Source organism: Schistocerca serialis, chromosome 1 (assembly GCF_023864345.2).
Source record: "Schistocerca serialis cubense isolate TAMUIC-IGC-003099 chromosome 1, iqSchSeri2.2, whole genome shotgun sequence".
Lineage (NCBI taxonomy): Eukaryota > Metazoa > Arthropoda > Insecta > Orthoptera > Acrididae > Schistocerca > Schistocerca serialis.
The window spans coordinates 985,947,046-985,972,408 of record NC_064638.1 but is presented as its reverse complement, the minus strand read 5'-3'; the positions used below and the strand labels follow the sequence as shown (position 1 = coordinate 985,972,408).

The window sequence follows — 25,363 nt, the reverse complement described above, 5'->3', positions numbered from 1 at the left end:
ATATCGTGTCTGATCTCCTTTTGCCCAGCGTAGTACAGCAGCTCGACGTGGCATGAACACGGGAAGTCGTTGGAAGTCCCTTGCAGAGATATTGAGGCGGAAGCGTAGCTAGTGTAAGATTTTCTACACGAACTGATCGATTATGTCCCATAAATGTTCGATAGGTGGCCAAATCATTGTCTCAAATAGTTCAGGACGCACTTCAAACCAGTCGCGAAGAACTGTGGCCTGGTAACACGGTGCATTCTCATCCATAAAAATTCCCCAGTTGTTTTGGAACATTAATTCCATGAATGGCGGCAAATGGTCACCAAGTAGCCGAACTCCGGAGGACCCAGTCCATTCCAAGTAAACTCACGCCACACCATTATTGAGATACCACCAGCAGCATGCTGAGTGTCTTGTTGACAACGTCGGTCCATGGCTTCATGGAGTCTGTGCCACACTCGAGTCCTACAGTAAGCCCTTACCGACAGAAAACAGATCTTATATGTCCAAGCCACGGTTTTTCCGTGTCTAGGGCACAACCGATCTGGTCAGGAGCCCAGGACAGGCGCTGCAAGCGATGTCGTGCCGTTAGCAGAAGTAGTCATGCCATGGCCCATTAACGCCAGATTTTGCTACACTGCCCTAACGGATATATTCGTCGTACGTCCGACATCGATTTCTGCGGTTATTTCACGCAGTGCAGGCTCGTCTGTTATTATTACCAACTCTACGCAAACGACACTGCTCTCGGTCGTTAAGTGAAGCCCGTTGGCGACTGTGTTGGCGGTCATGAAAGGTAATGCCTGAAATTAGGTATTCTCGGCATACTCTCAACCCTGTGGCTCCGGTAATACTGAATTCCCTAACAGTTTCCGAGAAGGAATGTGCCACGCATCCACCTCCAACTACCATTCCGCATTCAGAGTCTCTTAATTCCCGTCGTGCGACCATAACCACGTCGGAAACCTTTTCATTTGAATCACCTGAGTACAAATGACAGCTTGTGTAGGTGATACTAGCGCCATCTACGTATGTCCATATCGCTATTCCACGACTTTCGTCACCTCTGTGTAGTTTAAAAAAACGGCTCTGAGCACTATGGGACTCAACTGCTGAGGTCATTAGTCCCCTAGAACTTAGAACTAGTTAAACCTAACTAACCTAAGGACATCACAAACATCCATGCCCGAGGCAGGATTCGAACCTGCGACCGTAGCGGTCTTGCGGTTCCAGACTGCAGCGCCTTTAACCGCACGGCCACTTCGGCCGGCTGTGTAGTTTATTTCCACTACACTTTCCACAGGCTTAAACCTCCATCATCAGGCAGATTTGTGCGTGTTAATAAGACTTCTACGTGTTGTGTCTACGGTTTTGAGATAAGCTGTAGCACTTCAGAAGCAGAAGGCAAAACAAAAATTATTTTATTATAGCCCTAAAAAAAGCTCAAGAGGTCCTTTATTGCAAAGATTTTTTCATCCATGTAGAGTCACTGCAAAGTCGCGCTTAGTGTTGTTCGCTCCATAGAAAAAGAATTCCCACTCATCTTTCGGTGATATCTTCTTCTGCTATCCGGGCTACAGCCCTGACCTCTTAGAAAATGAATAATGTTCTTCGGCTGGAGAAAGCTGTAGCGGAAACTAGCCGCTCCACATGTCTCTACAGGTCGTATCAAAATGTTCTCTGCTACCAGGTTAACAGAGCTGTTAAACGATGGATAGTTTGTGAGTGAAAACTTCTACGTATTGTAACTAGTCTGGTTCAAGAAACATCGCAATGCACCTGCTAATCTTTAGTTAGAGTTTCGACAGTCACAAGTGATCACAGTCACTTGTCGTAGCTTATGGTGTTCAGCGGAATCAGTTACCAAAAAGATCTCGAAACGAATTCTCTGTGGTACAATGTTCACGCAAACATTACACAACCGATCGCTTTGAACGTTCAAGACTTGCACAATACACCACACCCACACGGAATTTAGTTACTTCAAAAGTAAAAGTTTACATATAAAATTGGAAACTCGCTTCATCTTTCTTAAACGTTCTCGTTCACTTTGTGGCGCTCCACGATCAAGTTTAAATCATCATTCCTTTAAATTTTCACATGTGTGTAAAGCCTCCCAACTCGGTGAAGGCTGCTCTCCAAACTTCATTTAGACTTTATAAAGCAACTACCTTAGCCCACAAAATACGCGCGAAGATATTGTCCACTAACTGGCTGTGGCCAATCCGGTATTAGTACTAAACTGGCAATGCTGCGCCTTTTTCGCTGGACTAAGTACAACATAACAGCTTTCATGAACCGTGCATTAAATGGACTAATTGAGAAAATCTACCGTTATCAGACTAGCTCCCTATCTTACTAACAGAATCAGCCCAAGTCCAGTAAACTGTCCAGATGCACTTTACAGATTTACCCTGGGAGTACGATTCACTCTCTTCATACTGATACAATTCCCACGTTAAATTTACTCCGTTAATAGATATGACTATATTAATTTACTATATTACTTCACATTTACACCTTCATTCAAACTGCTAATGATACTTACGAAGATAAATTAACGAAGGTATTCACAAAAGATAAAGTTTTCTTTCCAAAATATACTGTTTTAAATACGTATGATTTAACTCCAAAAGATGCTGGCACATTTCATTTATAACCAAAACTACTTAGAACTGATTCTGGATCAGACTAAACATCTGTCTTGCTAGAACCATGACTTGCGGGCTTCCAAATAGAAAGTGTGATGAGTGGCCCTCAGCTACATACCCTCTGACTCAGAGTTGAAATAAAGAATGTTTGGGCTGGTTTCATTGTCTAGGAGCTGGGATACGTAGTTGCCGCATTCCAAGCCAAATACTGCTAAGTGTACAGTATACAATATGAATATACACGTGAATCGAATGGTCGAAGGTTCCTATCACTTGGCAATTGCGAATTTGGTTGTGACATAGAAACTTGTAAATGAAAGATTTCAATTAAATAAAACCTGCAAGTACTATTTTTAACGACTTTAAATAACAAGTACGATAGCAGAGGTACCTTGAAGAATGTCGTTTATTACTGAAAATCACTTATTGGTGTCGATGATCCCGCAATTAAATAAAATACGAGTTGAATAACACGGAAACAATAAATTCCTACTTCACGTAATTAGTTATGAACAACAACATAGCTCGCGAGATATCCACTTCTACACGCATACTACGTCTTCACTGCAGAAGCCACGGAAATCTCACCAGTGCACTAGTCGGTACTATGAAATATTTCTATCTCCCGCGATCACGCGCAAACTGCCCCACACTTCAACGTAGTTCCTGCGACGGCCTGTCCTGCTTCCCATCCAGCACCCCAAGTCCCTTCCAGCACTCCTCCCCCTTTTCCATCCAGTCTCCCCATTAACGAGCGCTGTGATTGGCTAGAACACTCCCGCCATTTCTTCAAGCCAACGCACACTCACAAACATATTGAAACACATACGAAATACTGGATTTACATTTCAATAACTTGAAATTAAAACAATATTCCTATGGCTAGACCATAAAAACTCCCTAACACACATAATTAAATACATAAACAAATCAAATAAACATATATCAAAGGAATAGAAACAAAAGGTAGGCCACTAGTCTTATGTCTCTGTGTTTTCTAAAACACAGTAAATATTAACCAATTTCATCATTTATAGCATGTATCGGATATAAACAAAGACATAGACGAATAAATATATTGATCAGTATGCTGCTACCGTTTTTTCGTGTAACTGATCAATAGTAATCGGTCACTTTGACCTCCGATAACTGATGTACTATTCAAGTTATGAGCCTGTAATTCATATCAATTTAGGTTAACACTATAGCATTCTAAAAACACATCGATCGGCAAAATCGGATGAACCGTTTAGATTTTGGAAACTCGTTGCTGGGTTTTACTTGTATAATTTACAGTCCGATACTAAACGTTAAAGTAATAAAGATATTGGAAATCTGGCTACGCCATCAGAATCGTCGTGCAAATAATGGTAATGTACATGTTTCTTTCTAAGGTATCATGATTCCTATGGCTATTATTAATTTCTACACGGACTGTGAAATGTCTGACATTATGTTTTCACAAAGTCCGCCATCTTTGGCACCCCCGGCATACAAATCTCCTTTATCGACACAAAGCACAGCCCTCGTCACAGCGTCAACACTGAATTCCCAGCCACGCGGTCGGCCTGGACCACGCGCTGGGGCTGCCCTTCTCTCCCCGGCCGATGCTCGGCACCACTCGGCCGACGACGAGCCGCGGTGCGCCGAGATGCCCCCGTACGGCCGCGCCAACTCCGAACTTACAATATTTTCAGGGCACCACAACTCGCCCGTTGCCTCACAGACTCGTGTATAAAGCTTTATGCTTGCTCGTGTCTGACATACAAGGCGCAATGCAATTCGCTACAGCTCACCACGTGTTAAAACAGTGATTTGTTTTGCCTGTCTGCTGCTGAACAGTAGCAGAGATTATCCCAATCTCATACACAAAACACATAAATGTCGAATTATTTCGCGTGAGTTCATCTGATGATGGGGGCTTCAATCTCTGAAAAGCGGAATGGCCTGATTACAAAAATTCCCAGTTTCAACCGATATCAGTAACAGAGTTGGTAAGGTACAACCTAAAGCACTTTATAGCCCAGCTGATTACTTAATGGTAGTTAGACAGTAGTTTCTCGTCTACACACTCACACTCCTTCTGCCCTTCCCCTGCCTCCTTCCCAAATCCTACAGACATCGGTCTCCATCTGGGATAAACTAGTAGCCCATAACTGTTTGATTACATCTATCAACCGTGTCTCCATATATAAGGCACTCAGGTGAAAATGAGACAGACAGGAAAGAAAGTTAGTAAACTATTTTTTATTTTAAATATGTTTCCCGCTCCAGTTCCGGTCTGATTCAGCAACGGTAAACCAGTTTTCTAGTAAAAAGACGGTCTTTGAGGTAGGTGTTTATTTTAAAAGTTTCGCGCCACTGGTACATCCTCAGAATTTCTTAGACGGCGTAACCCGCACTAGTAAAACAAGGAAAAAAAACGCTAAATTCAATTTGTTCTTCCGCAACAGCTTAGGGTGTTGTACAGTAAACTTTGCAACATTTGGTCCCAAGAAAGCAGTGGTGTAAGTCTGCACTGAGAGATTGTTTCTTGAATTTGATTTTTTTTAAATCTGTCCCAAAATAAATAGTTGTTGTTAAAATATTACTGCCGTATTTCTGAACAAGAACCACGCAATTAAACCTATTACCTATAGCAACATTTGAGACAGAAACTTTCGTATTGGCGCTTACCACGTTATTAATAAATTATTTATTTTATAATGTGTCAATTTTTTTAAAATACCTTGCAAATTTGTTGGACACAACTAACTTTCGTACAAAGTAATACCCACTGTATTCTAATTCCCCTGACGCATGCCACATTTGTCATTTTAATCCTTCTCCATTTCCACTTTTGGTATGTAGGAGGAGGAAATTGTGTTGCTTTGTCGTTCCTGGAACGTGCACATGAGGAAGTTCATCAGTTAACTTCTTCTTTCTGTACCAAGTCTCCCTTGTAGATAGATGGGAATCTTCACGACACGGACATGCCTACTGAACGCGTCCGCTACGCAACGCGTTGCCCTTTGTCTATCTACTCGAAACTGTATTAATCTTACTTGTTAAATGTACCCGTATGACGAAAAATACAATTCAGTCGGAAGTAAGACGATTTCTTAAACTACCTACTTCATGGATGAGCTACCTTTTCTAGCGATTATTCCAATCAATATTAGTCTGGCATGGTTCGTTTCACTTCTTCTTGCATCACACACTCGCTTCTAGATATTTAAAAGTTGCGTATGTTTCCAGTGATTGATTACTAGCCGTATTATCGAACAACACTGCATTTTACATTTATTTCTCCTTTATATTTACTGAGATATTTAATTTTTTGACACACTTTTTTTTTTATCTTATCAGGCCTTTGTGGCGACGCATTCTCTTTCTTTTACTTGGATTATGCACTGATGAGTCAGAACATTATGACCTACTATCGATATACGAGTCCAGAATATCATTGATTAGAGTATAACTGTCTACAGTGATTAGTCCCGCTACGAACTAAGCCCAGATGAAGAGCGATGACGCTTCTGGAGACACCCCGGACAGCAATGGAATACCGACCCGACTGTCGCCAGCCATACGGCCCGAGAAGGAGGAGTAATGGTGTGGGGTGCCATTTGATTTCATATTAGGACCCCTTCGGTTGTCATCCGCGGCACCCTTACAGCACAGCGTCCAGGCGTTTCCAGCGACACCTGGCGAGGAATGACTGCTAATCAGACACACGCGCGGTTCATGCAGTATGAGTGAGTGTGCTGTTCGTGTGTAGAATAGGAAAGAAGTGTGATCTATCTGAGTTTGACCGACTGCAGATTGTGATGATCCATAGGCTCTGCACGAGTATTTTGGAAACCGCACGTCTTGTCTGGTGTTCCAGAAATGCTGTTGTGAGTGTCTTCAACACATGGCGAAACCATGATGTCAACACTGGACAGAGGACATTTAGTTGGGTTCAAAGAAGCCTGTTGGAGTAATCAGCAAATGGCTGACATTTGAACAGGCGATGCCGGTATTGACGATGTTGGCAGGAATGGGTGGACCATGGCCGAACGCAGCGTCAAGAAGGAAGTGGTCGGTCGACCTATGGTGACGACAGAACGTGAGGACCGAACGGTCGTCAGAGAGACACTCGGAGCACCGGACTGATCATTATCATGAATCCGACGTGCAACCTGTCCACCAATGAGCACAAGGACAACGAATAGCCGACTCACACAAGGAGGGCCGAGCTCACAATGTCCCTTCCGCCGGCTACCAATGACCTCTGTGCACGACCAAGCACATTTGCAGTGATGTTGGGCAGATTAGGCGTGGAATATAATTGATTAGAGTATAACTGTCTTCAGTGATTAGTCCTGATCGAACTAAGCTCCAATCAACAGCGGTGACGTGTCTGGAGACCCCACGGGCAGTAGTGGGATACCAGCCTGACTGTCGCCCACCATACGGCCCGAGAAGCAGGAGTGATCGTGTGGGGTGCCACTTTATTTCATAAGAGGAGCCCTTTAGTTGTTTTCCGCGGCACCCTTACAGCACAGCGGTGCGTTGACGAGATTCTGCGCCTTATTTTGTTGCCCTTCATGGGAAGCCTTACTAGTCTTACGTTTCAGCAAGAATTAACCCGCGCGCCCGCAATCCTCTACAGTTTCTACTGCTTTCCTTCGTGTTTGCCTAACACTACCTTTGCCAGGAAGGCCGGCGCATATCTGAGAATATTTGGGGCATCACAGACAGAGCCCTCCAACCATCTCGGGATTTTGACGATCTAACGAGCCAATTGGACAGAATTTGGCAAGGTATCACTCAGGAGCACGTAAAACGACTTTGTCAATCATTCTCAACCCGACTAACTGCTTGTATATTTCATTTGCTCGATTTGTGAAGCTCTTTCTCTGAAAAATTGATGCAATTTTTCTGAAATTGTAACAATGTGTTTGTCTGTACATGTAGACTACATTACATTTGCCGATCTCTATCTTATTCGAAAAATTTGTTCCCGGTGTGTCGTTTTTTGTCTTAGAATTTACAGCTGTATATACGCAGACGCTGCACAAGCCGCTGTACAGAACTTGACGGCAGTTCGTACAATTATCAGAGCCGGCCGGGGTGGCCGAGGGTTCTAGGCGCTACAGTCTGGAACCGCGCGACCGCTACGGTCGCAGGTTCGAATCCTGCCTCGTGCGTGGATGTGTGTGCTGTCCTTAGGTTAGTTAGGTTTAATTAGTTCTACGTTCTAGGGTATTGATGACCTTAGCAGTTGAGTCGCATAGTGCTCAGAGCCATTTGAACCATTTTTTTGATAGGTAATGTGTCAGTGACCCTTTTCCAACCCAAGCAAACATCTTCCACACGAGATTGTTGAAAGCCTTCGGGTGGCATCCACTTCCATGTCCATTATATTCAAGATTATTCTGACATAGCACCCACTGTGTGGTCAGCAGGAATGAGATCAGCTGCTCTAGAGTTGTGTAGCACGAATGCTCAAATTTCAATGGAGTGTTTCTTAAATAACTGAGACACAATTTGGGAACTCTAAAGTGGTCCATTGCAACATGGAATGTACTGGTGGCCTGCGGAATGTCATGGATGAGCAAACGTACACACTCGATATGCAGCAGGTTTGGCAGGACCAAGGGATACGTCGAGGACAGCATGAATTTTCTTCGATTTAACATAATCGTTCGATTGTGTGGTCCTTGTATAAGTTGGGGCATTGTGGAGTTTATGGGAAGAGGCAAGCAACGATTCACTTCATATCTGGAAAGCAGGAAGCAGAAGATCATTCTGTAGCGTCAATAAACGTGGTCTAGCCTTGAATGTGGTATCGTATAAGGTGGGGTGTGCCATATGGATCTGTTCTGGGTTCTCTGCTTTTCGATGTACATGAACTCGGAACTGCAACAGAGCACAGTGCATATAGTTTCTACACGGAAACCCTGTAAAAGCTAAATTATCGTCCCAAGGTGGTAACAAGGTCAGTGCAGTCGACTATGTTTACTTCATAGAGCTGAGTTACATAGAAGGCTTTCGAAGTATTATATTCTAGAACTTACTGCTATCTTTGCTATAAGAATGATCCCTACTCTCTCTGAGACTAAACGCGAGGTTTTGTTTACTTTCCTTGATCAAACTCATTAAGAATATTCTTAACCCAGAAAAGGGTGGTCAGAAATATTTTCGGTTGTTTGCGCAGGACAGAGCGGATCAGGTTGTGGAAAGGGGCCTAGATCAGTTACTGTTCGTTACACAAGAACACACAACTTTTTTCCTCGAAAACCAATACACAGTTTTTTCTTTAAAACAACAAGGATTAATTCACGGCTGAGGACCGAAGTAACTTCTCAATAATAAAGTTTAAATAATTCCTTTTAAAACACAAGGATTTAGAGAAACGGCTGAAGACCTTACTTAAGTAAAATTAAAAATATCTTCTCGGCTAAAGGCCAAAATAATATTTCAGATCAGCAAAGGAAATTCTTTAAAAGACAATAATTAAAAATTTCGGCTAAAAGTTATATTAAGGAAAATTAGGATAATTTCCTCGACTGAAATACCAATAATATTTCAACATAATAAAAGGGAACCTTTAAAGGCAAGCATTTGCACAGTACAACAGAAAATCACCTTAAGAAAACTTGAAATATCTTGACGGCTGAAGGCCCAAACAATTATTTAAAATAATTAAAGACAAACCTTAAGATAAGCATTTACGCAGTACGGCTGAACGCCATTTTAAGAATTCAAGATAATTAAAGAGAAACTTTACAAACAGGAATTTACAAATTACGACTGACAGCGACAGATTTTAAAACAAACGCAGCTGAAGGCCTAAATACAAAGCAAACAAGAATTAAAAAGAACACGGCCTACAGCCTAATCTTAAAAGACTTCACACAAGGTTCAGCTGAAGGCCATATACTGAACATTAATACACGGCTGAAGGCCTGGCACATTACTTGCGACAAAAGAAAATCACAATCGCTAACAGCATAACAGTGGTGTTCAGAAGTGTTCCAAGGGTCGGCACGGGGAGGAAACTCCAACAGCAGTTTAGGTGAGACAGGCAGCCAAGCGTAACACTAAATAATCGGGTGGCACCACGACCTAGGGACGGCTGAAGAAACAACCAACAACCTAATCAACTCGCTTCCACCCGATCAACGCACGACAACCAAAAATAGCGAGGACGAGGATAGCAGCAGGACTATGTTCTTAATAATTGGCGTTTAAACACAGTCAACGCACAATAACCACTCTAAGATAAAGGGAGAACAACATCAAATCTGTCGAACTACACGCCGTGCCGCACAGCATCAACACTGGGAGGAAACACACACTCGCTGCTCTGTCCCAACCAACCGACTGCCTACTCCAGTACGCAGACAGCATTCATAACTCAGTGCAAATCACAGTAGCTACACAAAGTTTCACGTAAACACTTACATTAAGAACTCTGCCAATCCTAAAACCAATCACCGTGGAACAATAAAGAGAAATGACAAGTCACACACACATACACACACACACACGCACAGAGAGAGTTTCCATGAGCGGTCGGCGACCAAATACACGTCGTGCGATGAGACGAGCGACCGAGAGACCAACCACGGTCGTCCCCACTCAAGTTATGAGTGTCGGCAAAGGTAGGGCGAGTCTTGGCTGTCCACAGCTCACTGCAGCTCCAACCCGACTCAATTCCATGTCCGTCTGGAACTCGGAGACACGGCGACCTGGGCACACTGGCTCTGCCCCACCCATGCAGAGGTGACTCTTGTCCAGCGGCGACGATATCTCTGCACAAGGAAGGTACCGACGAACCTCCGGGAAGAATACCAACGGACGAGGGCCAGAAACGGTCAAAAGACCAAATACACGTCGCCCAATGAGACGACCAACCGAACGACCAACCGGCGGTCGTTCCCGCTCCAATCTCCTTCCATCAGACAGTTCATGCGTGTGGCCATCGGTCGGCAGGTACTGGCTGTCCGCTCCTCACGGGCGCTCCGACCCCCGACTGAACTCCCGAGACACAACGAGCCGGAAACACTAGCAGTCACTTCAAAGATAATGCGACAGTGCTCTTTTCGATAAGCGCTGCTGCTGACACTCACGGGCAGGTAAGACAGGAACTTAGTGACGCCAGTAAATCGAATAAAAACACGAGGCGGCAGTACCGTAAAGAGAAGATGACAAACAATAAACGGCATGAACACGAGCCGCGCACGGCTCAGTTGTCAGTTCGCGAATTTCATGTAGGCCGTAATTCAAACTCTGTCATCTCTGTACATACTTTCCCTATCATGGGATTTTTACGTATCAATATTGACTGGTCCAGAAGAAACTGTAGCGCTAGACAGAAAACCGATGTGCGCTTGGAGAACGCTTCCTTAACCACTGTAAAAAAATGTACACACTAGTATTTTGACTGGTAAGCCCAGAGTATTTCTGTTCAATCTGAAACGTTTCCTAGAGGCACACCCCTTCTAGTCAGTACAGGAGTTCCTCGCAGTATCTGAGAACTCATCTCAGTAACGTGCTGTCTTTCACGTTCTATTAATTTTGTAATGTTTTTGTTAGCAAATTTTCTATCAGCATTCTCTAAACTATGTACTATCATGTTCCATGAACAAGGTACTTTCGCTCGTCTGCTCCTACGGAACCTGATAAACAAATAAATAAAATTAAGTAAAAACAGGAACCATTTCTTCCAACGGGATCCTGAGTTCTACTTGACTGAACGACGTCTTGGTGTAGCACATGATGTAATTTTCGGCATATCCTGCCATTAGCCTATAGCACCATGCACTGTTCCTCAACGATCCTACTAACCAGCTTCCAAGCTTCGTACATCCAATGGCTGTGCTGGAGGGTCCATGTTAATCTCTGTGCCCCACACGTAACGTGCTTCGTGGAGCTATGGAGTTAGTACCTAACAGGGAAGATTTTGTTGGTATCCATTACTGAATTGACGACTGAGTTGCTGTACTGTGGCGGGTCTATTTTCTAATACGATTAGAATTAGTCGACAGCAACATTTATGGTAGAGATGCTGTAATCCAAGGCAGCTCATTTTTTTAATCGGCAGTTCTTGCCAAATCGTTTCACGGTACGGTATGCCTTCCTGAGCTGGTTCTATGTTAACATTTGCCTACGTCATACTCGTTAGAGCAAGACACATACTTGTGATTGTACTCCCAGAAATCGTATTTTGATTTTCCATCGATTATGTGACGCCTTTCGGATATCTAAGGAGCCCTATTTCGCCCACCCACCTGCATATACTCGTACTATTATTTGGAATGTTATATAAAAGAGGCAAACTTTGTTTCTCGCCATTATCACCATTTATGAATAGAAAAATCTGTGTCTCCGACGTCGCCCTCGGTGGTACCCAAAACACGCAGTCACGCAGCAAATACTAAACAGCATTTTTTTACTGGAATGTCGTAGCTGCGTGCCGTGCGCGTTGACAATTCGTCACAGGCTAGGCTTCCGTCCTCCGGTGGCGGATAAATAGCATGCGACTGTTGAACACGGCACGAGAACGGTTGCGTGTCACGGAGGTATTCCCCATTAAATTTATATTCATAATAAACGGTAACGAATGACAATCCTTTAGATCTATCTAGGCTATTTGTACTAGAAAAATTATCAACCAAAGTGGAACTTGATTTAAACACCTGAAAAATTTATGTCTCTTCACTGGCATGGTGATTAGTTATGTTGTCCTTGCACTTTTCCCGATAACGTGACTTCACGAAGACGCATACTCTTCGTAGACCTGAACGTTCCTTTCCTTTCGTTCTCCTCAAAGAATCGAATCATATTCGCTGTGACTTATTTTCTTATACAATCTTTCACTGCACAAAGATCGTAAATGAAAAGCGCTCTCCATAACAGGTAGGATTAGCCGTAATTCCAGCAACATTGGTACCGAATGCACTTTTATCAAATAATAAATCACTAGGTAAATATCGGTGAAGGTATTCGCGCCCCAGCTGCGTTGTAATAAAATTCTTCAGGGTGTGTGACAGCGTCACATTTTGATAAAATTACTAACGTTTACGCTGCTGTTGTAGGTAGCTTCTTTCAATCACACTATTTTTGCGGAAATCACTGAAAAGCATTTCAGTGAAGCAGTGACGCATACAGTAACAGTATATCAGACATGAAGTTAAATATCAAACGTTGCTGTGGAAGCCACAAGCAAATCGGGGGATATTATCTCAAGCATGGAACTTTGGGCGTACACTTTGCAACCATATGATACCTCCTAGGAAACTCTTCTTACAAGTGACCAAAAGTACCAGAGTTTGTGACATTTTCTTTTAAATTTCGTTCACAATACGAAAATAAAGCTCCATATTCTGCGGAAAATTGATATTTATTTCTTAACAGTGACAGCCGCAACTCTGTAAGTGACGAGTAGAAGTATTTCCGATACAATGGATCATAGACCTCGCTGTTGCAACCTCTACACTCCTAAAGCGATAAAAATTATGAAAATGCATTAGAATTTACATCTCGCTGTAGCTTCAGATTGAATAACATGTAAGGTATCGAGATAGGATTCTTCTTAGTGCCAAGTGAAACGAGAATTGTGTAGAACCAACTTCACTCTGCAACTTGATTTCACATCCACTGATTTTTGACCATAGTGAGTGAAATTAAAAGCATTATTCGTTATGAAGTACGCAGTAGGTAAGGTTGACACTGACTAATGTACCAGCTTGTAACAGACCCCAACGAACTTGCTACGCTTCAAACAACTTGTGAAACCCTAGTCGCTACATATGACACACAGTAACATAAAATATAATAATATTATTTTATAAAAAATAGTGATGGTTGTGTATTCGAATGGCCACCGAATATGCATGTACTGCGGCTGGAAAACATGATATAAAATATAAGCGATCGCGCCTCTGACCGATGACTACAAAATGTAGCAGATATTGGAGAAAATTTACAAATGGGTAACCTTTGGCAATGGGGATACATTTTAGAACTTTCAATGAGTCTGGGTTAAGGGAATGACTGGAGCGAACAACAATGTCACTGACAAAGCGTCAACGTTTAACTGTGCATATAAAACATGCTCTTTATAGCCACATTAGAGTAAGGCACATTTTCATAGTACATCTGATATATACTGGAGGCTATACTTGTTAGATAATGTTTAGGAACTTGGATAGCCGATTTTTTTAAAAATAACGTTCTACTAGATTTATTTATCGGTTATAGTACTTGAAGTAATAAAGTTACTGACTCCCGGCAGCGGTATTTTCACGGGGCGTATTATCAGACTTTGATGTCCATATTTTACGTTCTCATTAATTCCAAAGTAACACTGAGACGTCGTAGAAAAAAGGGCAGTGGCTTCGATGCTTGCTGATAACTGTTAACTCACTGGAAGCCTGCGGAAAATTTCTGACAGTCGTATCCAATTCTGACAGTCGTATCCAATTTCCTCCCCCCCATGAACCATGGACCTTGCCGTTGGTGAGGAGGCTTGCATGCCTCAGCGATATAGATAGCCGTACCGTAGGTGCAACCACGACGGAGGGGTATCTGTTGAGAGACCAGACAAACGTGTGGTTCCTGAAGAGGGGCAGCAGCCTTTTCAGCAGTTCCAGGGGCAACAGTCTGGATGATTGACTGACCTGGCCTTGCAACATTAACCAAAACGGCCTTGCTGTGCGGGTACTGCGAACGGCTGAAAGCAAGGGGAAACTACGGCCGTAATTTTTCCCAAGGGCATGCAGCTTTACTGTATGGAAAATGATGATGGCGTCCTCTTGGGTAAAATATTCCGGAGGTAAAATAGTCCCCCATTCGGATCTCCGGGCGGGGACTACTCAAGAGGATATCGTTATCAGGAGAAGTAAAACTGGCGTTCTACGGATCGGAGCGTGGAATGTCAGATCCCTTAATCGGGCAGGTAGGTTAGAAAATTTAAAAAGGGAAATGGATAGGTTAAAGTTAGATATAGTGGGAATTAGTGAAGTTCGGTTGCAGGAGGAATAAGACTTTTGGTCAGGTGAATACAGGGTTATAAAAACAAAATCAAATATGGGTAATGCAGGAGTAGGTTTAATAATGAATAGGAAAATAGGAATGCGGGTAAGCTACTACAAACAGCATAGTGAACGCATTATTGTGGTCAAGATATATACGAAGCGCACGCCTACTACAGTAGTACAAGTTTATACGCCAACTAGCTCTGCAGATGACGAAGAAATTGAAGAAATGCATGATGAAATAAAAGAAATTATTCAGATTGTGAAGGGAGACGAGAATTTAATAGTCATGGGTGACTGGAATTCGGCAGTAGGAAGTGGAGAGAAGGAAACGTAGTAGGTGAATATCGATTGGAGGTAAGAAATGAAAGAGGAAGCCGCCTGGTAGAATTTTGCACAGAGCACAACTTAATCATAGCTAACACTTGGTCCAAAAATCATGAAAGAAGGTTGTATGCATGAAAGAAGGCTGGAGATACTGACAGATTTCAGATAGATTATATAACGGTAAGACAGAGGTTTAGGAACCAGGTTTCAAATTGTAAGACATTTCCAGGGGCAGATGTGGACTCTGACCACAATCTATTGGTTATGAACTGTAGATTAAAACTGAAGAATCTGCAAAAAGTTGGGAATTTAAGGAGATGGGACCTGGATAAACTGACGAAACCAGAGGTCGTACAGAGTTTCAGGGACAGCATAAGGGAACAATTGACAGGAATAGGGGAAAGAAATACAGTAGAAGGAGAATGGGTCGATTTGAGGGATGAAGTAGTGAAGGCATCAGAGGATCAAGTAGGTAAAAAGACAAGGGGAAGATTAGTTTGGATTCCTTAGAAATGTTGGAACACGTGAGGCAATACTGAGCCTACGACTTATCTTAGAAGCTAGATTAAGGAAAGGCAAACCTAAGTTTCTAGCATTTATAGACTTAGAGAAAGCTTTTGACAATGTTGACTGGTATACGCTCTTCCAAATTCTGAAGGTGGCAGCGGTAAAATACAGGGAGCGAAAGGGCATTTACAATTGTACAGAATCCAGACAGCAGTTATAAGAGTGGAGGGGCATGAAAGGGAAGCAGCGGTAGGGAAGGGAGTGAGACAGGGTTGTAGTCTCTCCCCGACGTTATTCAATCTGTATATTGAGCAAGCAGTGAAGGAAACAAAAGAAAAATACGAAGTAGGTATTAAAATCCATGGAGAAGAAATAAAATCTTTGAGGTTCGCCAATGACATTGTAATTCTGTCGGAGACAGCAAAGAACTTGGAAGAGCAGTTCAATGGAATGAATAGTGTCTTTAAAGGAGGGTGTAAGATGAACATCAACAAAAGGAAAACGAGGATAATGGAATGTAGTCGAATTAAGTCGGGTGATGCTGAGGGAATTAGATTAGGAAATGAGACGCTTAAAGTAGTAAAGGAATTTTGCTTATTGGGGAGCAAAATAACTCATGATGGTCGAAGTAGAGAGGATATAAAATGTAGACTGGCAATGGCAAGGAAAGCGTTTCTGAAGGAGAGAAATTTGTTAACATCGAGTATAGATTTAAGTGTCAGGAAGTCATTTCTGAAAGTATTTGTATGGAGTGTAGCCATGTATGGAAGTGAAACATGGACGATAAATAGTTTGTACAAGAAGAGAATAGAAGCTTTTGAAAAGTGGTGCTACGGAAGAATGCTGGAGATTAGATGGGTGGATCACATAACTAATGAGGAAGTATTGAATAGGATTGGGGAGAAGAGAAGTTTGTGGTACAACTTGACTAGAAGAAGGGATCGGTTGGTAGGACATGTGTTGAGGCATCAAGGGATCACCAGTTTAGTATTGGAGGGCAGCGTGGAGGGTAAAAATCGTAGAGGAAGACCAAGAGAGAATCCACTAAGCAGATTCAGAAGGATGTAGGTTACAGTAGGTACTGGGAGATGAAGAATCTTGCACAGGATAGAGTAGCATGGAGAGCTGCATCAAACCAGTCTCTAGACTGAAGACCACAACAACAAACAATATCCAATTGCCGTTAGTAGCTGAAATGCGACGCTGCTTCTTCTTCCTCTGTTCCATCGGAGGATCGCGGCTGTGTCCGGACAGCCTCAATAAAATCTCTTACTTTATTACAGTGCTTCTGCAGTTGCTCCTAAGCAAGGGAATTTTAAGCCCGCAGTTACGCTGGTGTTACACTATGAACGATTTACTTTACTTAACTGTCGCAACTGCATATACAGTTCGTGCATTGATGGCATTGCTTTTGCGGGTGCTAACTAGGGCCGACCGCTATGGATGAGCGGTTCTAGGCGCTTCTGTCTGGAACCGCACTGCTGCTACGGTCGCAGCTTCGAATCCTGCCTCGGGCGTAGATGTGTGTGATGTCCTTAGGTTAGCTAGTTTTAAGTAGTTCTAAGTCTAGTCATCAGTCCCCTAGACTGATGACCTCAGGTATTAAGTCCCATAGTGCTTAGAGCCATTTGAACCATTTTGCTAACTAGGCTCCAACATCCCCACCCGGAATGTCGCTCGAATGTGCATCCTTTGGGACTCCTAAGTAATAAGGAGTCCTGCGTACAGCCTGTCAGGTTAGTTTGTAGCCTCCTGGCAACTCAGAAGCTGACTCTATTAACAAAACGTAAGTGAAACTGCTAGCCGTCGCCTCACTCCGGCACAAGAGGTTATCACCTTTATTGGTATCAACCCCTATCGATCTGGATCCTGTGTTGCACGAGGACCACATGAACCTAGCGGTCACACGTCTACACCATGTGATCAAAAGTAACCGGACACCTGTTTGAAAATGACTTACAAGACGTGGCGACCTCTGTCAGTAATGCTGAAATTCAATATGGTGTTGACCCAGTCTTTGCCTAGATGACAGGCATACGTTCAATCTGGTGCTGGAGGGTTTCTTGGGGAATGGCAGCCCATTCTTCACGGAGTGCTGCACTGAGGAGAGATATCGATGTCGTTCGGTGAGGCCTGGTACGAAGTTGGCGTTCCAAAACATCCCGAAAGTGTCCTATAGGATTCAGGTCAGGACTGCGTGCAGGCCAGACCATTACAGGGATGTTTTTGTCGTGTAACTAATCCGTCACAGGCCGTGCTACATGAATAGGTTCTCGATCGCGTTGAAAGTTGCAATCGCCATCCCCGAATTGCTCTTCAACAGTGGGAAGCAGGAAGGTGCTTATAACATCAGTCTAGGCCAGTGCTGTCATAGTGTCACGCAAAACAACAAGAGGTGCAAGCCCTTCTACGAAAAACACGCCCACCGTAACACCACCGCCTCTGAATTTGACTGTTGGCACTACACGCGCTGGCAGATGACGTTCAGGGGGCATTCGCCATACCCACACCCTGCCATCGGATCGCCACATTATGTACCGTGACGCGTCACGCAAAACAACGATTTTCCACTTTTCAATCCTCCAATGTTTACACTCCGTACACCAAGCGAGGAGTCGTTTGGCATTTACCGGCGCAATGTGTATGGGTTATGAGCTGCCGCTCGAGCATGAAATCCAGGTTTTCTCAGCTCCCGCCTAACTGTTAGAGTACTTGCAGTGGATCGTGATGCAGCTTATAATTCCTGTGTGATGGTCTGGATTGATGTCTGCCTATTACACATTACGACCCTCTTCAACTGTCGGCGGTCTCTGTCAGTCAACAGACGAGGTCCGCCTGTACCCTTTTCTGCTGTACGTGTCCCTTCACGTGTCCACTTCACTATAACATAGGAAACAGTTGACAAGAGGCCTTTAGGAGTGTGGAAATCTCGCGTAAAGACGTATGACACAAGTAACACACAATCACCTGACCACGTTCGAAGTCCGTGAGTTCCGCTGAGCGCCCCATTCTGCTCTCTCACACTGTCTAAAGACTGCAGAGGTCGCTGATGTGGAGTACCTGGCAGCAGGTGGCAGCTCAATGCACCTAATATGAAAAACGTATGTTTCTGGGTGTGTCTCGATACTTTTGATCACATAGTGTATTACGCAAGAGAATACGCTATCAAGGGAATGATGTGCAACTTAACTACCAATTCATAATGTTCCACAAGCTGCAACATAGTCATAAATACAAAAAATCCAGGTGCTGTCAAACGTTTTTATTCCAGACATGACTGATACCGGTCATCGTCGAAGGACATTATATTGTGATCATAGACTGGAACAAAAACATTTAACAATTGATAATGACCATAAAAACTAGACTATGCTGGATAGTAACGGAGCTTCAGCAACATAGTTAAAATCCAAACTATGAGAAATCATGAACCTGATTATTACTTTACTCAGTCAAACGATGTGTTTGAATGAAATAAAGGCAGGGTCCAAAAGACAGTGAAAAATAGAAACTTAATAATGAAGAGGCACACCTGAAACTTTACACTGTCTCAAAACTAGTAGCGCAAAGACCGCAGCTGTTTGTGAGTTAAGTAAATGAACCAGATCAGTTTCGTGAATTTTAACGTCACGACACACGATCTCGCAAGTCTTAATTCGTTAAATGAGTGGCCATTTAGCTTTGAGAGAATAGGAAATGAAAGAAAGAAGATGAAACCCACTTGACTAGGCCCCGTTTTCCATTACCCCACATTGTTGTTATATCTACCCACATTATCTAATCGAAACCTATATTTCTTCCAATGTGCACCCATGTGCAGCTCTTGCCGTGTCTGACTCGCTGGTTACGGCATCAGATGTAGGTGCACGGTTGCAACTGTCACCCTAGCCTCGCTTAACGGTGGCGGCTGCAAATAGCGTGCTCCCAAAATATGCCTTCGTCATCCACCGAAAGTCACCAAACCGAGTCAGTTGAGGTCTGAACATAGAGCCCATCCTCTACCATACCTACAAACTGAACAGCTCTTAGTCAGAATAGCTAAGTAGAATGGCAAGAGCCGAGTTTGGAGTCCTTTATCATTATGACAAAATCAGAATGAGAAACAGCCGCCTGCCGTGCGGTTCTAGGCGCTTCAGTCTGGAATCGAGCGACCGCTACGGTCGGAGGTTCGAATCCTGCCTCGGGCGTGGATGTGTGTGATGTCCTTAGGTTAGTTAGGTTTAAGTACTTTTAAGTTCTAGGGGACTGATGACCTCAGATGCTATGTCTCATAGTGCTCAGAGCCATTTGAACCATTTTGATTTGAGAAACAGCCGAGTTCGGGGTCTAACAACAGAATGACCGAATTTCTTTCTCTGTGGCTCTCCACTTGAGTTCGGAGCAGTGCATCCGTGGCTCTGCCATGTCCAACTGCTGGGCAGACGCGAGCCGTAGCTCCCAATCAAAATAATTTAGAATAAATTTTAAGCCACAACCATCATGTTCAAGAGCAAAGAGACAATCAGGTTCGACCTTGCATAAATCAGAAAGAGGTCTCAAAAAAGTGTGCCAAGCTTTCTGCACCAAAAAAATTTATTTAGATACTAGGAATGTTATTCTGTGTTGCTTGTCAGTTCTCCCGACTCTGGAGATGATACTATGAAGCCTGAAAGCTCTGAGGCCAGCGTTCTTCCGACTGCGAATAGACTCAAAAATAGTATTAACTGGCTTCATTTGAAACTTCCGGGCTGTCAGGTCGTGGTCGATGTATAAAACTGCGGGAGACATCCTCCGAGGTAAAGCGACGAACTGCAAGGAGAACTCGAGGAGGTGCTGATTTTACAGTATAGGCAGTACAGAGGGCGCCACTGTCCATTACGTGGCGTCGGCCAAGAGACTGTCTCTGGTAATGCAAACATTCTCGACTGAAAGTAATCGATCGTCACGCTTCCGATGCAACGCTGACATCCAAAACTTATCCATTTTAACACCTTCCTCCTTCCTTTAAAAATTATTACTGTGTTTATCAATCTCGATAATCTGTCTATACATACGCGCATAATAATACGAGATTTTACATATGACGCTCGTTTCGCTGAATTTTATTTCATGACTACCTTCCTGGTAAACATGTTCTGCTACGGCCGATTTATCCGTGTGGTCCAGGCGGCAACAGTAGGGGACAACATCCGTGCCAGCGCACGTTGCATTGTTGCCAAATTTATTCAAGATGGTAGCGATGACGTTATCCAAGATGGCGGCATGTATACTTGGTAACATCGCATGACGTCATCCAAGATGGCGGCTTCTGGCGGGAAAATAGGCCAATTATGCTACGTCCACTAACCTAACCTCAAGAAAAACTGGCGGGAATTTTTAATTCCCACAGGATAATGCATGCAAAGACCGTACTTGACTTTTTGTTATTATTGATTATCATTCATTAACATTCATTATTATTTATTATCATTCATCATCAATTATTATCATTTATTATTATTTATTATCATTTATTATTATTTATTATTACTGACCTGCCTCCACTAGAAAACTCCCTCCAAATTCAAAATCCAACACGATAATGGCTGCAAAACCTTACTTTTGTTTATTATAATTCATTATTATTTATTAACATTCATTATCTTTCAGTGTCATTTATTATCATTCATTGTCATTTATTATCATTCATTATTATTTATTATTGTAGGCCTACATCCACTAGAAAATTGCGCCAAATTCAAATTCCAACACGATAATGTCTCGAAAACTGTACTTCTATGTATTATTATCAAATATTATTTATTCAAAATGTCCGATTTTCTCGGCGGGAAAGCCATTTTCTTTACATCCATAGCAAAAATCTATCACAAGTTCAAATCCCAACACCATAATTGATCACACCTACGAACTTTCTCCCTCACTTATCTTTTCTCATTGGTACCCTATCATAACCACGTCAAATGATAAACTGCTCTTATAGTAACGTAAGTCACGTCCTTTGATTTTTCAGGGGGGAAGGGACTGAAGACTTTATTTCAAGCAGTACGGTCATCACTTGTTCCCCAACACAGTCAGCACACACATCTTTGATATCGCAGTGCAGTCACCACGATGTCCGCGCTCCAACTGAATTAGTTCAAATCCTCGCCACCCCCTGGCGAGCGCGCGGAGACACTGCTTACGCCTGTCACGTGTGGCGGCCAGCCACTAGCGGTGGAGGGGGGGGGGGGGGGGGGAGGAGCGAGCCCAGCGATCGCTCCCATGTCATAAACATGTTTCACTGGACACGCTAGAGCTGGTCGAGTCACAGCGGCCCCTTGTCTGCTCACCATATGTATTCGTCGCCTCCGCACGTTTCCCACCAAAATTATCTGCCTCGGAGCTGAATCACACAACGGTCGACTGTTCGCTACCACACTTTTGGCGCCATGTTCAAACGTGTCGATGCCGACCACTCACTGTCCACTACGTGTCCCTGTGCGAGCGAGAACGCAGTGCTACACTTCTGTAGGCAAAGTTTGCTCGACAGTGGAATACGCCATGGCTATATAACAGCACGTTTGGACCACACTAGAACCCTCGCTAATTGACACGCTCTTGTGCATGTAAAAACTGTACAATCGCTGCGCCGCCGCCCCGCTTACGTCACACACCCTCCATACACGCGATGGACATAGTCATCTGTAAATACTGGGAAAATGACTCTTTTATTTCAGACATTACGGTCATGCAGGTGTGTTCCAACTGATTTCTCCATGCTCACACAGCGAAAATCCAGAGCGCAGCTGACATACGCACAGCCGGCTGAGCCCTCTCCATCAGCAGCTCCCTGGCTGGCTGACGTCAAGTGACCAGCGGTGCCCGCACACCCCCACGGCCAGCGCGCCAGGTAGGAGGCAATAGGCATCTCAGAGTGCGACTACGTAAACATCTGTCCGCGACCGTGAGCACTTAATGCCAGACACGATGGAATCTGTCGACCACGTGCCGGACAAAGGATACGTTTGGCACCAGAGTTTGACCGACAGTGGAATCCGCGATGACCGTATAAAAGCTCAATTGCTCGTCGCAGGAACGCTTGCTGATTCACTCTCACCACCCCGCTATATTAAATAACTGAATTTACAATTTCATATACGTATGCAAACATGTTCAACTCCCTAATTTCAACCACTTTTCGAGGACCAGACCGCCACCTCCTGCTCCTAGGAATGAGTGACAAGTTTGAAATCTGCCAATAAACAAAACTCATTTGAGCTTCCGCCACAAACCTAAGAAAATTGTTTCATACTAAGCCACCACCACTCAACTTCTTCCTACACGTTTCTGGTAAATGGACTCACCCTGCACTAGGTCCATGGATGGAGGAACAAATTTACTTTATCTAGGAGTGGAGTATATGTATCACACCGACATGTCCCACATCATACAGACCTGCGAAACACTCCTACATAATCATTTATAATGTTCTAGACAGACGCCTGCTAATTGTAAGAAGTTAAAAATAACTCACAGAACAGCATACAGACATGCGAACCGCTCGTAATTAATGCAAAACATTTAGCTCCAAATAGCCAAACATTTGCTAATATTGGGAAATAATTTCAGTGCATAAGCTGGTGGAAGGAGGAACAAACACGTAAACAACTCCTAATTTCACCACACAATAGCAAACAGCTCTTAAGTAATGCAGTACACAATATCAGCAGACCAGCTCTGTACTCTTAAACTCTCCAAATAAAGCACCGCACAGTACACAGACATGCTCGCAAAATAGTGCAACAGACGCGCCCAAACACCACCAGCTGCCAAACCGACCAAAAGACTCTGCTCGGCCTACCACAAACATGACCTCAACACATTCGCATTCACACCTATCACCGGAGAAATTGCTATCACAATTACGCTCCAAGGCGGGTTGTGGGCGGCGGGGAAGGACATTCCAGAGTCTCCAGCCAAGATCAGCTTCCGAGCGCTCGTGACAGCAGACACATGTGAAAGCTGTATTGTTCTTCTCATGTATACCGCCGGCGTCTCAGGTCTGGACCCGCCTTCACGTCTATTGTCAGAATAGCTCATAGCTCGTTGACACACTCGATTAACGTGGCCGGGAAAACATTAACTACTCGCAGCAACCGAGATGGTGACGGAAAACCAATCACTCTGATTTGCACTGCAGGCGCGTGTAATCATTGAGGACACTCTATTTTTTTCGAACAAATTATTTAACCATACAGTGTATCTATCACAGTATCACAAAACACCAATCCCAGATGTGCCCTGGGCCATGTTGCACAGCCCACAGACACGCACACAATCATAATTTCTCGTACACACTATAGCAAACTGCTACTAAATAATACATCACACAGATGTGTAGATACGCTCAGTACTCATAAACTATCCTAATAACGCATAGCAGAGCCTGCAGATCCGCTCGCAAAATAACTCAGCAGACGTGGGCAGGTACCCCCACCCTGCACCCTGCCCACAGGATCGTGAAGTCACCCATCCGTCTGATTTCAGACCTCGCACAGCCCCTGCTCGACTTTCGCAAGCGTGAGTTTTCACGGTCAACGCGCTCGTCAGTGGCCAAAGCACACACATACGTCCGTCCAGGACCGTGATCCCGATCCGCGACCACCGAACGCGGGTGAAAGTCAACTTTATATCAACGTAGCATAATTCCAAAGCGCAGCCAGCATACTCTACACACATCATAGCAGCACATGTCTTTACCTCCTATGACACTAGCATACTGCACATTGCTCCTCACACGACATTACACAGCCCTTTAACTAAACATAACTACACATCCCTGCTCTCGCCTCGTCGCGTGACAAGCGATCTAATAGGCAATATCAATTTCTCCGGTGATTGGTGCGAATGCGAATGTGGTTAGGTCATGTTTGGGGGAGGCCGAGCAGAGACTTTTGGTCGGTTTTGCAGCTGGTGGTGGTGTTTGGGCACGTCTGTTGCACTATTTTGCGAGCATGTCTGTGTACCGTGCGGTGCTTTATTTGGAGAGTTTAAGAGTACAGAGCTCGTCTGTTGATATTGTGTACTGCATTACTTAAGAGCTGTTTGCTATTGTGTGGTGAAATTAGGAGTTGTTTACGTGTTTGTGGCCTGTGTCATATGACCACAGTGGGATCAGGCAGGTGTTTTGTGACAAATATACTCCTCGACTAAATAAAAGTGCTCCAAATAAATAGAGTTCTGCCCTTCCCTTCTTCCCCAAGCAGCACAGAGCTGTTTGAGCTGTCTTTGTGCAATAACGACAATCTGGTCAGAATGTGAGTGAGTAGACAAATAACTGGATAAATTTATCTGTAGAGGAGTTACAGGTCTGGATTCGAATGAATATCTTCATGGGCGTGGTTGTGTTGCTAAGTGTAGTGCACTACTGGAGTTCAGAAACTGCCTTATGTGAGCGTTACATATCGAAACCTATGAGAAGTAAAAGTTTCAAAAAGATATGTCGCAAATAATTAAAATACACTCGTTCCTCCTTCCATCAGCGTATGCACTGAAATTATTTCCCAAAATAGCAGTTGTTTGGTTATTTGGAGGTAAATGTTTTGCATTATTTACGAGCAGTTCGCATGTCTGTAGGCTGTTCTATGAGTTATTTTTAACTTCTTACAATTAGCAGGCGTCTGTCTAGCATATTATAAATGATTATGTAGGAGTGTTTTGCAGGTCTGTATGATGTGGGACATGTCGGTGCGATACATATACTCCATTCCTAAATAAAGTAAATTCGTTCCTCCATCCATGGACCTAGTGCAGGGTGAGTCCATTTACCAGAAACGTGTAGGAAGAAGTTGAGTGGTGGTGGCTTAGTATGAAACAATTTTCTTAGGTTTGTGGCGGAAGCGCAAGTGAGTTTTGTTTATT

At 43.6% G+C, this 25,363-nt stretch overlaps 1 protein-coding gene across 1 annotated transcript in view; it reads right to left on the bottom strand.

Annotated features, from left to right (window-relative positions):
- LOC126412947 (discoidin domain-containing receptor 2-like) overlaps positions 1-25,363 on the bottom strand; it is an 813,081-nt gene that overhangs the window by 121,906 nt on the left and 665,812 nt on the right. The window lies entirely within an intron of this gene.